The following is a 12,453-nucleotide window of genomic DNA, read 5'->3' on the forward strand; positions in this document are numbered from 1 at the left end:
ATATTTAAAAAGGGCCCAAAAAACATCCCTGGGAATTACAGACCAGTTAGCCTAACATCAATAGTATGTAAACTCTTGGAGGGGATGATAAGGGACTATATACAAGATTTTAGTAATAAGAATGATATCATTAGCAGTAATCAGCATGGATTCATGAAGAATCGTTCTTGCCAAACCAATCTATTAACCTTCTATGAGGAGGTGAGTTGCCATCTAGATAAAGGAAGGCCCGTAGACGTGGTGTATCTGGATTTTGCAAAAGCATTTGACACAGTTCCCCATAAAGGTTTACTGTACAAAATAAGGTGCGTTGGCATGGACCATAGGGTGAGTACATGGATTGAAAACTGGCTACAAGGGCGTGTTCAGAGGGTGGTGATAAATGGGGAGTACTCAGAATGGTCAGGGGTGGGTAGTGGGGTTCCCCAGGGTTCTGTGCTGGGACTAATCCTATTTAATTTGTTCATAAACGACCTGGAGGATGGGATAAACAGTTCAATCTCTGTATTTGCAGATGATACTAAGCTAAGCAGGGCAATAACTTCTCCGCAGGATGTGGAAATCTTGCAAAAAGACCTGAACAAATTAATGGGGTGGGCGACTACATGGCAAATGAGGTTCAATGTAGAAAAATGTAATATAATGCATTTGGGTGGCAAAAATATGAATGCAATCTATACACTGGGGGGAGAACCTCTGGGGGAATCTAGGATGGAAAAGGACCTGGGGGTCCTAGTGGATGATAGGCTCAGCAATGGCATGCAATGCCAAGCTGCTGCTAATAAAGCAAACAGAATATTGGCATGCATTAAAAGGGGGATCAACTGCAGAGATAAAACGATAATTCTCCCGCTCTACAAGACTCTGGTCCGCCCGCACCTGGAGTATGCTGTCCAGTTCTGGGCACCAGTCCTCAGGAGGGACGTACTGGAAATGGAGCGAGTACAAAGAAGGGCAACAAAGCTAATAAAGGGTCTGGAGGATCTTAGTTATGAGGAAAGGTTGCGAGTACTGAACTTATTCTCTCTGGAGAAGAGACGCTTGAGAGGGGATATGATTTCAATTTACAAATACTGTACTGGTGACCCCACAATAGGGATAAAACTTTTTCGCAGAAGAGAGTTTAATAAGACTCGTGGCCACTCATTACAATTAGAAGAAAAGAGGTTTACCTTAAACTACGTAGAGGGTTCTTTACTGTAAGAGCGGCAAGGATGTGGAATTCCCTTCCACAGGCGGTGGTCTCAGCGGGGAGCATTGATAGCTTCAAGAAACTATTAGATAATCACCTGAATGACCGCAATATACAGGGATATGTAATGTAATACTGACACATAATCACACACATAGGTTGGACTTGATGGACTTGTGTCTTTTTTCAACCTCACCTACTATGTAACTATGTAACACACAAATTATTTAAATAGTGTTTCTTTATATTTACTTAGAGCTTTAAGGATACTGGGACCTTTGTTGGTCAATTATTATTTAAACAGTCAAAGAAATTTTGTGTTCAACTTTGAAAACAGAAGATTTTAAAAAAGATATCTAGTTCCAGGCATGCGGTAGCATGACATTAGTTCCAATTCCTGCTGTCACTGACATGGTCCCTCTTTTCTGCAAGTTTACAATGCATTTGCAAGTTGTTATCTGGTGTGTATTGCATATCTTCCTCACTTTGTTGCTTTCATGCTGTCAGACACAATGCTTTCTAAAATCTAAAGATTTTATTAAAAGAGTGACAAAAAGGGATCTGGACATACACTATATTGTCAAAAGTATTAGGACGCCTGCCTTTATACCCACTTGAACTTTAATGGCATCCTAATCTTAGTCTGTAGGGTCCTATATTGAGTTAGCCCACCCTTTGCAGCTATAACAGTTTCAACTCTTCTGGGAAGGCTGTCCACAAGGTTTAGGAGTGTGTCTATGGGAATGTTTGACCATTCTTCCAGAAGTGCATTTGTGAGGTCAGGCACTGATGTTGGACAAGAAGGCCTGGCTCGCAGTCTCTCCTCTAATTCATCCCAAAGGTGTTCTGTCAGGCTGAGGTCAGGACTCTGGGCAGGCCAGTCAAGTTCCTCCACCTCAAACTCGCTCATCCTTATCTTTATGGGCCTTGCTTTGTGCACTGGTATGCAGTCATGTTGGAACAGAAGGTGGCCATCCCCAAACTGTTCCCACAAAGTTGGGAGTATGAAATTGTCCAAAATGTATTGGCATGCTGAAGCCTTAAAGGGTTTGTAAACGCCCGTGTTTTTTCACCTTAATGCATTAAGGTGAAAAAACTTCTGTCTCTGACCAGCCCCCAGTGTCCCCATTTAACTCACCTGAGCCCACTCGTTCCCTCGGTGGAGACGCACTCTACCTCTCTGCCTGGGGTTCTGGCCTCTTGATTGGATAGACTGATAGCAGCGCAGCCATTGGCTCCTGCTGCTGTCAATCAAATCCAATGATGCGTGAGCGCGGGGGGGGGGGGGGGGGCGGGGGTCGAGTCCGGGAATTCTATGTGTATGGACACAAATGCTGCACTCGGAACCGCACCCGCAAGGTAACCCCCAGGGAGAGTGCTTCTCCTAGGGGGTTTACCGATGCGAGGAGGCACCTCAAGTGCCATTGGGGGACCCCAGAAAAGACGAGAATCGGGGGCCACACTGCGCAAAATGAACTGCACAATGGAAGTATGATATATTTGTTATTTTAAAAAAAACAAAAAAACAAGGTGTAGAATAATTATATTAATTCGGCTTTATAATCAAGATCTGTAAGTATGCAGTCTGGGTTCCCTTTTATGCTTTGACTTTGAAAAAGCTCACTCAGCTCAGCATAAGACATATCTTGAAATAGCTAGGTTGTGTGCATGTCATTTTTGTAACAGTTGTTCTACATGTGCTGAGTTAATGACTAAGGTTAGTAGGTCAGTGATTTCACAGATAAGAATATACTCAGTATAACTGTCATAAACTTTATTGTAAAGATCTTTTTAAAGGTAAAAACATATTATCCATAATATAGTTAGTTATTTGATATAGTTATTTAATTAGTTAGTTAGATTGAGTTTGTGTGAAGTAGTATATATTTATATATGTATCCAATTATAGTTTAATATGCATTTGTAAGGTTTGGTACAGAATTGCATTTCTGTAGCTTAAAGGATATCCATTACAAGAATTCGGCCATTTGGAAAGGTCATTCACCTTTAGTTTTTTATAAGAATCTGTTGTGTGTTACTGACAATCAAAGAGGTTTAAGAGACGTGTCAGCTGTTGGCAAAGAGAATATTTAGAATAATCACGAATATGATCATTTCATTTTTAGTTCTAGCCGTATATGGCTATGACTTTAGTCTGCTGACTAGTTGATTTGAAATAGTATAAAAACAGAGTGACACTTCACTTCAGGGCGCACACACTTTACTACACACACACGACACATCACACACACACACAAACAGAAGGACTTCATTACCTTTTCACATACACAAAGAAGAACACACGCATTCTTACTCTACAGAAGACATTTCGTTTACATTAGGCCTAAATACAGCCTACCTCACAAACAGCTGCTAGAGCGGACATCTCTCTGACATAGAAAAGCACCAACGGAGCTGAGACATGTCTTGAACCTTCTTGATACAAGTTTTTGTTCCTATTATTATTTTTGTTTTACTACATCAAGCTGTAAGAAGAATTTAACTTTGTATATATTTTCAAGTAATTGCCAAGTGTGACCAAATAAACTCACACTTTGTTTAAAGACAGTCTGGCTACTGAACTTTTGAACAAAACGCCTAAGACACTGTTGACATAACATGTGTCTGAGAAGAGAAGGTTTTTTACACCCTCTCCACATTTTTACATTGGCGATTGCCAGCCAGTCCAGTTTTTTTTCCCTGCTCCTTGACAAAGGGGGGGAGACTCACACATTTTCATGATTGATCAAGTCTCGGGAAAAAACGATCAAAGAACCTAGAAAGCGGCGTTTGTGTTCCATCAGACAAGGATGCAAGGTCCAAGGAACTGAGCCAGCTAAAGACGAGAAATTCTTCGAAATAAGATATGGCATCTGATAATCAAATATGGAGGAACAAGCAGCTCCAAGAAGAAACCAAGTAAAGAACCTAGACGGAGGCGTTTGCGTCAGATGTGGACAACAGTTCAATAAAAGTCGCGGGTGAGTTTTTCTATGTCTGTTTTCTCACCTCTAGCCAAAGTTTGTAACTTTGAAGAAAAAAAAAAAAAAGGAAGACCCAGCCTATGAAGTTGATTGACAAGGCCATTTGGACGGTATGCTTCAAGCTATGGTTGGAAATCCAAGACTTTGTGAAAACGTAACGTTACGTACGTGAAGATTTCTGCCAAGGTTAGTTCCTAAGAAGGTGAGAAAGTCTCACATAAGAAAATATTGGGTAGTTGCCCAATAAGAAAAAATGTTGAATCAGGAACTGAGACTTCACGTTATTTGAAAAAGCTACCATTGAGGTACAACAGGCAGATGTATGTAATGTATGTACTATTTGGTAAGCTAAGATGAAAGTCGGATTTTGATGTTTGAAGATGGAAAGTCCAAGAAGCAGGCAAAGAAAAATCAACAGGCAAGAACACTAAAGCACACTAAAGCACACTACAGCACACAATACAAGGAACAAGGCAAAAAGCTACAAGAAAATGATTCTTCCAAGAAAAGGCAACAAAGGAAAGAAGAAGCAACGAAAGAAAGAAAACGCAACAAAAGAAAGAAAAAGCAACAAACGAAAGAAAAGGCAAAGAACAACAAAGTTAAAGGACATTATTCATCTCTTGTTTTTTTTAGTGCACAAGGACTATCATACTAACAAGGGGTGAGTGTGTTTGTTTATATAAAAGGTAACATGGGATGGCTAACATCTCAAGGTTCAGAAGTATTTTCCTGTACCATCGGGAAATTGATACATTCCATATATATGGAATACAGGAATACATGCAGTAGTAAGGTAATTAATTAATGCCAGAGTGTAAAGAAGTTATTAAATAAGGAAACTAAGTTTAATGCTGCATGTAAATGTTTATGAATATTTTAGCCCTGAACAACAGAAAATGTGTGTTATTACACGTGGTCATTTTAAACACATATATAGGGGGCAGAAAAAAAAAAAGTTTTCAGAGAAAAAGTATTGATTAAGATTGTGGAAAGAACTGTATGAAATTGAGATTATGGAAAATAACATGGTGTTTAGTGTCTTACAAAAATCCTACAGATTTGATTGTAGGAAATAATAAGTTAAGGATTGAACAATTTTTACAAAAATTCCAAACTTGGATTTGGTTATTAAATTAAAAGTAGTAGATTGTTCTAATTTATTTAAAACTACCCAGAGAAAATATAAAAATATGAAAGTTTTGTTCAATCTAAAAAAATTGTAAAAATAACAATTGTTAAAAGTCTTTGTAAATGAGTATTTCTGGTAAAAGTAAGGACTTTGATTGAGGGAGGAGTTTTCTCGGGGATATGGCCAATCGCAGTTTTTGGGCGTGACCCAATCTGTGAGTTTCACGAGATTTTCCTCTAAACAATTTTTTTGTCATTACTATAATCAGGAAAGTCATATAACGTAGTGTACATGATTTTTGGCAGATGTACAAACAAAATATGTTTAAAAAGTGGTAAAAAGGTTAAACATTTTAAAAACGAAAAACTAGATTGTTACCGAATTGTACAGTGTATTGTATACAAAGCATGATAGCTAAACTGATTGTAACAGATCATTCTCTGAAGAGTTTGTGACATGCGAGGAGTGTATTGCCAACAGAGAAATGCAGATCAGGTTACACAGACTAGTCATCATGCCATGACAGTTTTCACTTCTGTGGATCAAAGTCTTCCAAATAACTGGAAGAGGGTTCATGGATGAGGAAAAAATTTGTATTTAAAAGGTATTATTACTTACTAAAGTAATTGTTTTTAAAAATAAGATTTTTTGAAGCCTTAATAACTTTTCTCGAGAGTTCATTGAGATTTTTCTAGACAAAGTATTTGTCTGAGTAAATTTTAATGAATTATATAGGCTTACTGTAGGGCAAATATTTTTAATTACAAGAGAGAACTAATTTGAAGATCTAAAGAAAGCCCTTATTAATTTAGTATTTTTGATTAATATAGAGATCTCTCTCAGCCATTTTACATTCAAGTGTATGTGGGTGATGAGACAATTTCATTGGAAAAAAAAAAAAACATTGTCCAATGCTACAGATCAGAGACATTGTGGGTTTTGCACCATTTGTTTTGAAAAACATCTTATGTTACGCTAAGGGTGTTATTACAAGGAAAACAGGAGGTGTCAACACACAGCTTTGTCTAGTGGCAAATGGATGTTAAAAAGATCAGTTGTAGTGGTATTTAAAAATACATGAGGATTATATAGATGCAGTGTGAGGGATAGAACCACAGTTGTATAAATGAAGGAAAAAGTCACTTTGTCAACTTTTAGTGGACATTTATTGGGAAAGAATTTCTTGTGCTTCTATAGATGGATCCAAATATTGGCACAATGGAATGACAATATTAAACTTTCTGTAAGTGTCTGCATTAAAAGCTGAACTTTAGACTGCCATGTGTTTAGCAGTCAGAGTGACAGAGCATGTGTGGTTCATTCAATCATATTGTATGAGAGGAATGTTTTTGGTTCTGAAAAGAAATTTCAACATGATCACATTTCTTTCAGAAATAGAATATTTGGGAAAGCCCAACCTAAATTGTCAGTGTAAAGGAAAAAATACAATAATCTGGTAAGATTATTCTTTTACAAGATTTAAATATTAGTCACAGGATAAAGAGGGGGACTATGACACTTTGTCTTAGTTAGAATCAGTACAGACTGATGAAGATAATATTTATTGTAAAAAAATAATTGATTCCAACAAATATGGATAGAGTTATTTTTAAATGAAAATATTTCTTTTTGCATATCCAGGTACCTGACTGATTGATTGATTTTTTTGTTTAAGCTAATGAAAGAAATTCTGAACTACTCATTTTAGAACACTTTGTCATCAAACTTCTGAATATTGTTTTTTTTGTTTATAGAACAATCCAATAGGAAAGAGTAACCTAATACTACAAAGTATTGAGGGATTTGGCTAATCCATATAGATTGATTATATTAGTTTTTTTCCACCTGCTAAAGGAGGATATTAGGATGTTGTTTTTTTAGTTAATGTTTCTTTTTGACAAATTAATTGAGATAATTCTAGAAAAAATAATATTTTTAACAAAAGCTAAGTTGTTGTGAACTTATATCATATTCCATTGGGGTTGGATTTCAAACCATGGAATCAGATTATGATTTAAAATTTTGCAGCATGTGTATGCAATTTTAGGTATTTGGTAAAGTTTTTGTTTCTTATCATCTTAAATACTCAGGTATTGTAGAACGTATGAATAGTATTATAAAGTCTAAATAGGGTAAGATGATTCAAGAATAAGGTAAAGATTGGGTGACTTATTTACCTGTTATAGTCTTAGTTTAAAAACTTTATTATTTTTTAAACACAAGGTTTGTTAACTTTTTGAGTTAATGACAGGATGTCTTTTGAGATTAGCATACTCCATTATTTTTATATAATCTGTTGTATAGAAAGAAGTGTGGTTGCAAACTTTGCAAACAACAGGTGCAGGTATTTCAGAAGTTTGTTCACAAAACATGGCTAGGCCTTTGCTAAATTTAAATAGAAATGATGTCTTGAATGAAATTTCTACTTCTAATGAGTATGTTTAGTAATTTATTCCAGTAGCTAAAGTTATGGTTAAGAATTATAGATCTGAAGGTACCAGGGATGCCAACAGAGATGTCAACTGAGATATCAATTGGAAAGATTATTTGGTTATTTTTAAGGTACATTGGAATTATAATTTTTCGTTTCTAAAGAATTGGAAATAAAATAAATAAAAATAATTGGTAAAAATATAGAACTAAATGGGAAGGATGTAATCAGCAGGAATGTTTCAGTTTGAGGAAATACCTCAGTGACAACTGCTGCCGGAAATATATTATTGCATCCTATAGTTATTATATTTATTATCATGATATTATGTATTTTATTTCAAATCTGTATTATGGTTAGAATGAAACAATTTTATAAATTGATTAAGAAAGAGATGAAAAAAGGTGAAAAATTATGACAGGTATTTTTAGTCGGAAAATTACTTCTGACTTATCTGATCCTATGATGAGCTGTGGTACATCTGGAGCAACTGATTCAAAATGTGTATGAAAGGGCGCCATAAATGGAGTGTGCGTGATTTAGTTAATATAATAAATTATATTCAGGGGGGATTGTAGAATAATTATATTAATTCGGCTTTATAATCAAGATCTGTAAGTATGCAGTCTGGGTTCCCTTTTATGCTTTGACTTTGAAAAAGCTCACTCAGCTCAGCATAAGACATATCTTGAAATAGCTAGGTTGTGTGCATGTCATTTTTGTAACAGTTGTTCTACATGTGCTGAGTTAATGACTAAGGTTAGTAGGTCAGTGATTTCACAGATAAGAATATACTCAGTATAACTGTCATAAACTTTATTGTAAAGATCTTTTTAAAGGTAAAAACATATTATCCATAATATAGTTAGTTATTTGATATAGTTATTTAATTAGTTAGTTAGATTGAGTTTGTGTGAAGTAGTATATATTTATATATGTATCCAATTATAGTTTAATATGCATTTGTAAGGTTTGGTACAGAATTGCATTTCTGTAGCTTAAAGGATATCCATTACAAGAATTCGGCCATTTGGAAAGGTCATTCACCTTTAGTTTTTTATAAGAATCTGTTGTGTGTTACTGACAATCAAAGAGGTTTAAGAGACGTGTCAGCTGTTGGCAAAGAGAATATTTAGAATAATCACGAATATGATCATTTCATTTTTAGTTCTAGCCGTATATGGCTATGACTTTAGTCTGCTGACTAGTTGATTTGAAATAGTATAAAAACAGAGTGACACTTCACTTCAGGGCGCACACACTTTACTACACACACACGACACATCACACACACACACAAACAGAAGGACTTCATTACCTTTTCACATACACAAAGAAGAACACACGCATTCTTACTCTACAGAAGACATTTCGTTTACATTAGGCCTAAATACAGCCTACCTCACAAACAGCTGCTAGAGCGGACATCTCTCTGACATAGAAAAGCACCAACGGAGCTGAGACATGTCTTGAACCTTCTTGATACAAGTTTTTGTTCCTATTATTATTTTTGTTTTACTACATCAAGCTGTAAGAAGAATTTAACTTTGTATATATTTTCAAGTAATTGCCAAGTGTGACCAAATAAACTCACACTTTGTTTAAAGACAGTCTGGCTACTGAACTTTTGAACAAAACGCCTAAGACACTGTTGACATAACATGTGTCTGAGAAGAGAAGGTTTTTTACACCCTCTCCACATTTTTACACAAGGGCTTGCAACCCCTTTAAGAGTTCCCTTTACTGGAATTAAGGGGCCAAGCCCAACCCCCGAAAAACAACCCCACACCATAATCCCCCTACACCAAATGATTTGGACCAGTGCACAAAGCAAAGTCCATAAAGACATGGATGAGCGAGTTTGGGGTGGAGGAACTTGTGAAAGTGAAGGGAACTCAGCATGCCAAGACATTTTGGACAATTTCATGCTCCCAACTTTGTGGGAACAGTTTGGGGGTGGCCCCTTCCTGTTCCAACATGACTGTGCACCAGTGCACAAAGCAAGGTCCATAAAGACATGGATGAGCAATTTTGGGGTGAATTAGAGCGGAGACTGTGAGCCAGGCCTTTTTGTCCACATTCATGCCTGACCTCACAAATGCACTTCTGAAAGAATGGTCAAACATTCCCATAGACACACTCCTAAACCTTGTGGACAGTCTTCCCAGAAGAGTTGAAGCTACTATAGCTGCAAAGGGTGGCCCAACTCAATATTGAACCCTACAGACTTATGCCCCGTACACACGGTCGGATTTTCCGATGGAAAATGTCCGATCGGAGCGTGTTGACGGAAATTCCGACCGTGTGTGGGCTCCATCGGACATTTTCCATCGGATTTTCCGACACACAAAGTTTGAGAGCAGGAGATAAAATTTTCCGACAACAAAATCCGATCGCGTCAATTCCGACCGTGTGTGGCCTGTTCCGTCGCACAAAGTGCCATGCATGCTCAGAAGAAATTCCGACACGGAACAGCTTGGTCTGGTAAACTTAGCATTCGCAATGGATACAGCACTTTCGTCACGCTGCAATGTTAAAAATGGTTTAATACAGCGCACTCTCTTCTTCTTTATAATGTGACAAGAATTAAGTCGTTTTGCTGCTCATATTCACACACACTTCTCACAAACTTATTTCGTTACTATTTATCGTGATTCACTCAATATATTTTGATTTCTCACATCTGACAACATTATTTTGGTGTAATTTTTTTTTTTTTTGGCTTTAATGTAGATTTTTTTTTGTGTTTGTATTTTTTGGAAGGGTGTTTTTTTTTTTTTTTTTTGGATTTTTATTTGTACTTTTATTTTGTGTGTGTTTTTTGTGTCAAGTTACCACAACACCATTGATATGTTGTTCTATTTAATCTGTAGGAGATTGTTTGGTGTTGTTGTCCCTTGTTAATTTCACATTTTATGTTAGAAATGTACCTGAATCCTCACCAACAAACTGTCCTTTTTGGATGAAAACACACAGGAGAGTAGAATTTCCCAAAATAAAACTTTTATTAAGGGCTCACAACTAAACAAAGAGGGAGGCAACGCTGGAGAAACAGCAGAAATGGGTGAAGCCTTGGACCCCCAGGGCAGACATCACAAATTTTCACGCAAAATTGGTGGCCTGAGGAGTCCTTATCTAAGGGAGGGCAGTCTGGTCCAGAAGTCCCAGAGATCCGGAAAGCAGCAGATGACATCTGTGTCCCCAGGCTGTGGTCATACGAGAGACTGCAGCTTCTGTCAGACCAAACTGAACCCAGGGTCATCACTCTCAGGTCTTCTTTCCACGCTTCCTTCCACGCGGTGGCTGTGGTGGTGGAGTTGTGGCAGCAGGAGGAGGAGGAGGATGGTCCAACTCAATCACGTCGGTCTTTGGTGTTAGTTCCCCACTCACCCCCTTAGTTAGGACTTTATAAATCAGTTGCTCACACAGGAGGCGTTGACTCTCCTGCATGACCTGCAGTTTGGTGGCAGCCATGCAGGCAAAGGCCTCTTCAGGAGTGGGTAAGGCTCTGAGCAACACAGAAGCCTCCTGAATGAGCCTGAGCACTGAGTCCTGCATGGGAGTCGTCTTCCTCGCTCTTTTATATGGAAGGCGGAGGGGAGGAACCTGCTATTCTGTCAGGCTGCGACTTGTCCCAGGCTTCTCTTGGCTGACACTTAGCCCCGCCTCCTCCTGGCTGCCACTAACCCCCGCCTCCTCCTGACTGCCACATTCCAGAGCCTCCTCCTGGCTGAGGTCTTCCTGTGTATGAAAAAGGGACATAGTTTTAGTATTTTCTTCATCAATCACACACAATTTTAACCTCCTGACTGTTGCAAATTGAATGTTAACAAATCTAACAGACTATCATTCTGAGCCCAGCATTTTTGTTTCTTTTAACAATTTTGGGTGCCCACTACTGTCTATTAATATTTAAAACACTTTTTTCAATCACCAATTAGTGATCAATCATAACATCTAGTAAACATAATTTCTTTATTGACCAGAAATCAGTAGAAGAATGCTATACCTGGCTCCAGCTGGGCTCCTCCACTTTTTGCTGGCTGGAAGGCCCAGGTTGGACATCGGAAGCCTCAGCTGGGGTGGAAGGAAGAGTGGAAGGAAGAGTAGAGAGGGATTCCCTGACTTCAGTGTGGTCTGACATAAATCGCAGTCTCTCATAGTACCACAGCCTGGGGACATAAATATCATCTGCTGCAGCTCCGGACCTCTGGGAATCTGTGACCTTCTTGCGCTCCCTAAGATAAGTGCTCCTCAGGCCACCAATTTTGTTTTTTAAATAGTGGATGGTTGCTGTGGGGACCACCGGCTTCACCAACTCCAGCAGTTTCTCCAGCGCTGCCTGCCTCTTTTGTTTATTGTTATAATGGGGGTGTAAATTGTGGTCGTTGAAGCCATCCATTTTCTCTGCAAGACACAACACAAGACAAACCCTAAGGTCAGGCCAAACTCCCCTAATCTTGTTAAAATATAGGCTTCCATTTCAAAGCAGTATAGGCGCAAGTTTAGATCTTACCTTCGTTATCACGATCTGCGCCTCCGATGTTCCATCCTCCGCTCACAGATCGTACGTAAGACGCACGCGTGTTACGCTTTATACACACTGCGCATGCGTGTAACTCCGCCCGCCCCTGACGTTCTTTCTAGTCTATTCCCTGCCCCTTTTTGATCTGCGCAGTGGGGGAAGAGCACATGGCGGATACACAGCAGGATC

The 12,453-nt window shown here is 38.2% G+C and overlaps 1 long non-coding RNA gene across 1 annotated transcript; it reads left to right on the forward strand.

Moving 5' to 3' along the window:
- Positions 1-3,158: 3,158 nt before the first annotated feature.
- LOC141145823 (uncharacterized) lies at positions 3,159-6,577 on the forward strand. The gene is made up of 2 exons (XR_012244660.1): positions 3,159-4,362; positions 4,442-6,577. It is a non-coding gene; the product is annotated as an uncharacterized lncRNA (long non-coding RNA).
- The last annotated feature ends 5,876 nt before the right edge of the window (positions 6,578-12,453 follow it).

This window comes from Aquarana catesbeiana, linkage group LG05 (genome assembly GCF_042186555.1).
Source record: "Aquarana catesbeiana isolate 2022-GZ linkage group LG05, ASM4218655v1, whole genome shotgun sequence".
NCBI classification, from domain to species: domain Eukaryota; kingdom Metazoa; phylum Chordata; class Amphibia; order Anura; family Ranidae; genus Aquarana; species Aquarana catesbeiana.